Genomic DNA, 6136 nt, shown 5'->3' on the forward strand with positions numbered 1-6136 from the left:
TAGTGAGACCCTGTCTCAAATAGACAAGAAATAAAACAAAATAGAACATTAAATGGGAGCAAAGAGAAATAGAAGTAGTGAAGGGAAAATAAAATTGAAAAGGGACAGACACTCAGGGTCATGCTCCACCTATCTAGCTGGGTCACTCCGCCAGGCCAGGACCACACTCCAGGAGTGCATCCTTGCTAGCTGCACAGAGGCTCTGCACTCTGCCCAGTGTCCCAGCATGATCCATCAAGGGAATGCCCAGCTGGCCTCACTGGTCACAGAGGCACTGAGCCCAGAGTTGTCCATCAGAGAATGAAGATGGGTCCTGGAGAATTTGAGCTCTGCCCATCAGAGCACAAGGTCCCAGATCCACAGTTCAGTGATGTGGCCCAGCTAGCCACATGGCAGGTAGAGGAAGTTCTGAACTCTGCCTAGCCAAGAGCAAGGCCCTGGTGATACACTGGAGGTACACTTGGTTAGCTAGCTATGTACTCCAGAGGCTCTGAACTCCTACCAACCAGAGGCAAGGTCCAGGCAGTTCCACACTGTGTCATGCTCCACCTAGTTGCCTGGGTTCCAGAGGTTTTGAACTCCACCCAGCCAGGGACTAGGCCATGGTGATACTGGGAATTCATCCTTACTAGCCACCTGGGTGCCAGACCCCGGTTCCCAACTCCATTCAAACAGGTTCTAGGCCCCAGCAACACACTCCTGTAGTCTGTCCCTGCTAGCAGCAAGAGGATCCAAACTCTGTCCAGCCCAGCACCCCAGAGCAGCCCAGTACAGCACTTCGGGGAAACACCCAGCCAGCCTCACAGACCACAGAGCATAAGGACCTGGTACCATAGGTCAGGGTTGTGCCCTGGCTAGCCACGGGGATTGAAACTCTGCCCGGTGCAGCGTTCCAGTGCAGTCCATCAGGGGGGTGCCTGGCTAGCCACTTGGGTTCCAGATGAAAATGAAAAAATGAAAGAGCAAGAGGCTGTCTCAGTCCTCCAGCCCACTGAGCACAAACCTAAGAGACACTGAATGGAAGACACTGGAAATTGCAGAACTGAACTTTCTGAAATGATAGCAAATGAAGTAAAGATACAAGTACATGCAGTTATAGAGGAAATCAGGTCAGAAGTATTCTCTCAGGTAATAAATGAAATGACAAACATTATGAAAGAAATGCTATGTGTATCTAAAGAAGCTCTAGATAAAAAATAGAGGAACACAAGAAAATGATAGAAACCTTGAATGAACAATATAAGACACAATTAGAATGCATGAAACCAAAGGGCTATTTAAGAAATTTAAAATTCTTTTGAAATCTGGCAAAACCACTTGAATGAAGCTGAAGATAGAATCTCAGACCTTGAAGACAGGATTGAAGATTACAACCACAAAAGAAAAGATCTCTTAAAAATAACAAGGTACCAGTAAACAATAATTCAACAACTGCAAGATGATGCAGAGAGAAATAATATAAGATTGATAAGTTTCAATGAAAAGGCAGAGGTCAACACAAAAGACCTGGAAAGACTATTTGCTGAAATAATAAAATTTTCCAGACATGGGAAGAGAGTCTGATAACCAGATAAGTGAGGTATACAGAACTCTAATTAACTATAACCCAAATAAATCTTCAACAAGACATATAATATTTAGGATATCAGAAACTCAGCACAAGAACAGAGTACTAAAATCTGTCAGAAAAACTAAACAGATCACCTATGAAGGAAAGTCTATCAGAATCACAGCAGACTACTCAATACAAACCTTCAAATCAAGAAGAGCTTGGGGTGAAGTATTTTAGGTCCTGACAGGAAACAACTTTCATCCCAGATTAATGTATCCTGAAAAACTATCTTTGAAAATTGATGGAGAAATAAAATACTTCCATGACAAAGAACAACTGAAGAAATTCACTCACCAAACCAACACTACAAAGACTACTAAAAGACATTCTAGAAAGAGACAGAGATAACTACAATCCCAAGAACAACAACAAAAGGAAACCACTAAGCATGGCAAATAAACAGAAAAAATAGAAAACCAACAGCAGAAGATAACTTGAAAGTGTTGTCAATACCTATCAGTTATATCCATCAACATATATGGTCTCAACTCACCAATAAAAAGAAACAGATTGGCAGAGTGGATTAAGAAACAAAATCCAACAATATACTGGGTACAACAAACACATTTAACTCAAAAGGAAATTCATAAACAAAAAGTCAAAGGATGGAAAACAATACTCCATGCAACAGGAACCCAGAAAAAAGCAGGGGTAGCATGTAGTTTGCAGACAACATGAACTTCAAACCAAGAATGATCAAAAAAGATGAAGAAGATCACTACACATTTGTTAGGGGAAAAATTCAAGAAGAGATTATAATGTGCACCAAATATGGGAGCAACCAACTATGTAAAACAAATTTTATTAGACATGCAAAACCAAATAAACAATACAGTTAAAATGGGTGGGCCTTAACACCTTATGGTCACAAAAAGACAGATCAACCAAACAAAAAAATCAGCAAAGAAATAACAGAACTAAATCAAACTTGTGAAAAAATGGTCTTAGTAAAAGTGCACAGATTTTCACCCAACAACATCAGAATACACATTCTTCTCAGCTGCACATGGGTCATTCTCTAAAATAGATCATATACTAACTCACAGAACATGCTTAAGTAAATGCAGAGGAATTGAATTGAAATAATCCCATGTATATTGTCTGACTATAGTGTAATAATTTTGGAAATTAACAACAAAACCCCTCCACATGGGCTGGGGATTTAGCTCAGCGGCATAAGCACCTGCCTTGCAAGCAGGCAATCGTGAGTTCAATCCCCGGTACCGATAAAAAAACGAAAAAGACCAAAAAAAAAAAAAAAACAAAAAAAAAAAACAAGAACCCCATAAACACATGGAAATCAAATACTCTCTAACAACTGGTGGATCACAGAAGAAATTAAAAAAGAAATTAATCTCTACAGTGGAACAAAAATGCAAATGCAAATTACTGAAACCTATGGGACACAATGAAAGCAGTCATAGGAGGGAAATTTATAGCACTAAACTCCCACATTAGGAAAATGGAAAGAACACACATAGACAACTTAATGCTGTACCTCAAACTTCTAGAAAAAGAAGAGCAAGGCAAGGCCAAAGCCCAAAGAATGGAGGAAATTATAAAGATCAGAGCAGAAATTAATGCAAGTGAAACTAAGAAAAAATACAAAAAATTAATGAATCGAAGAGTTGGTTCTTTGAAAGAATAAATAAAATTGGTACACTCCTAGCCAACCTTATCAAAAAGAGGAAAGACAAAGTTCAAATCCATGCAATAAGGAATGAAAAGGTTGAAATCACTACAGACCCTGCAGAAATACAGATCATCAATACCTATTTTTTTATTATTTTAAAGAGGGTAAAATAAAACAGAACAAAATAGATCATAAAAAAACAATTTAAGAAACAGATTTCAAAGCAAGACCACTGGAGATCTTCACTGCCTATCATATTGTCTCTTGCTTTTTTCCAAATAGTTGTCCGTATCTTCACACACGGTGAATTCATACTGAACAAAATAGTAATAACTGATCAGAACAGGATGATGAAAGCATTTTAAGTCTTCAAGATCAAACAATAGGGAAGTCGACAATGGCTGCCATAATGTCTCCATTCTCTTCAAAATAGCTGTCCATATCATGTGCTGAAATTAAACAAAAGAAACAGACTAATATCACTCTGGACAGAGAATAATAGTATTGCTAGATATATATCATGATGCTACAGAATTAGCACTGGGTATTTTAGTGTCTCTTTTTCTTCAGAGTATCGGTTTATTACATCGTGCATTATATAGTCTATTCTTGTAAATTGGTTAGAAATTCTACACATGCATGAATCTCTATATGTATACCTATCCTTTCCATATTAGAGGGAAAACAAAACAACAAAACAAATTCCTAGAAAAACATGAAATGAAAAAGACATACAAAGCCACAATACTAGGTGATCTACAGTAGTTGCCATGATGTCTCTAGTTATTTTCAATAGAATTGTCTATATCATCAGGCATAATATAATTGAACATAGCACTACATAGCAATATTAATAAAAACACAACATTGGAGACATTGTAGCACTTCAAAAGCAGTTAATAATCAAGCCAGAATGGATATCTTATTGCATCTTGTTGTCTTCAGAGTAGTTGCCTCTGCTCTTAGACTTGATACTATCATGCATACCAAATTCAAATAAAATCAGTCAAGACAAAACAGCAATTTAACAAACCAGATTCAAGTAAATTCAGTCATAGTAAGACAGTGTAAATAATACAGGGCTTCAGGTTAATTTAATAGGAAATTAAAGATGGTTACTGTGGTATATCCTGCTATTTTTGGGATATCTGTCTGTGCCCTCAAATCTAGTATGAGTAGACAGACTGGAACAGAATAAAATCAAACTAAACAGCGATAAGACTAATGTGGCTTTTAAATCCTGATATACTATTAACAATGTCCTCTGCCTTCCTTTTTTAGACAATTCTTCCCCTTTCCCTTTCTCAGGGTGCTTTGTACACTTTGGGTCCCAGTAATTTCTTTCTTTCTTTCTTTTTTTTTTTTTTTTGTCTTTTTCCTTTTTATCGGTACCAGGGATCGAACTCACGACTGCCTGCTTGCAAGGCAGGTGCTTATGCCGCTGAGCTAAATCCCCAGCCCCAACTTCTATAGTTTTTAGATTGGGGGACAATCCACTATCTACCTAAGTGTTTCTGACCTTTTTTACCCCTGAGCTTGACCTTGAGCTATATTCTTTACCTACTAAAGCCTCAAGGTTTTCTTTCCTTATAACTGAGTAGTTACCCACTGCACAAAAGTATCATGACTTTCCAATCTATCTGCAGTTGCTGGATGAGCTGTCCCTATTTCTCTCTGGTTCCCTGTCACATAGAGTATTGTTTTTTCATCTTTGACTTTCGGTTCATTAACCCATTTTCAGATAGATTATATTTCCTATTCAGAGCATCTCAGTGGACCCTATCTCCTGATCTACTCTGTCTGTGTTTCTTTTTGTTAGTGTATCAAGACCATCTGTGTTAGAGATTATAGCCAGTCTTCTCTGCCTCATCTCTGCTGTGCTATTTTTCTGCCATTGGTTGTCCACTTTTCTCCTTCATTCCACTGTCTGCCCCATTCATTGAGGCCTCTCGGCCACTGTTGCTGGAATCCTGGTGATTTTTTTCTCTCTCTCTAAAATGTCTTTCAGTATTTCCTGTAGGGATGGATTGGTGATCATGAACCCCCACAGTTCCTTTTTGTCATGGAAGCATCTTGTTTCTCCATTAATTTTGAGAGACAGTTTTTCAGGGTACATCAATCTGGGTTAGAGGTTATTTTCTTTCAGGGCTTGTACTACTTCGCTCCAAGCTCTTCTGAATATGATAGTTTGTGTCGAGAAGTCTATCATGATTTTGATGGGTTTTCCTTTATAGGTGACCTGTTTCTTTTCTCTGACCCCTTTTAATATTCTGTTCTTGTGATGAATTTCTGGGATGTTGATTATTATATGTCTGGGTATGGATCTGTATGGCTCATTTATCTGAGTATCATTTCCTTTTCCTAAACTGGGGAAGTTTTCCTTAATTATTTCTGTGAATAGCCTTTGTACTTCATTTGTGTTTACTCCTGCTTCTTCACTCATGCTTTTTATTCTTAAGTTACATATCTTCTTGTTGTCTTCTAGCCTTTGTATTGCTACTTCCTGGTTCCTTGTTATTTTTAAGATATCTTTTCTTTCATGATCACACATTGCAAATCTATCCTCAAGTTTTGAAAGTCTAACTTTGATTTCTGTCAAGGAATTTTTGCCAGCTTTCAATGGAGTTTTAAATTTTCTGGTAATCTCTTTGGATCTGTTTCATGTATTCTAGATTTTATTTATATTCTTCATCAAAGGTTTCTCTCCTTTTTCTGGGCTCCTCCATTCTTTCTTTCATCTGTGTCTTCTTGAGAGGTGCTTAGCACTTCTTTCATTAATCTTTTTATATCTTGCTTCACTTGAATTAGAATTTCAGTTTTAAGTTTATCTGTGAAGTCACAAAGGTATTTCTTTATGTCTGCTGATGCTGTGTCCAATATTGCATGTTTGA

The sequence above is a fragment of the Cavia porcellus genome, unplaced genomic scaffold, assembly GCF_034190915.1.
Source record: "Cavia porcellus strain 051 isolate PalLab524CR breed Dunkin Hartley unplaced genomic scaffold, mCavPor4.1 scaffold_4, whole genome shotgun sequence".
Taxonomy (NCBI): domain Eukaryota; kingdom Metazoa; phylum Chordata; class Mammalia; order Rodentia; family Caviidae; genus Cavia; species Cavia porcellus.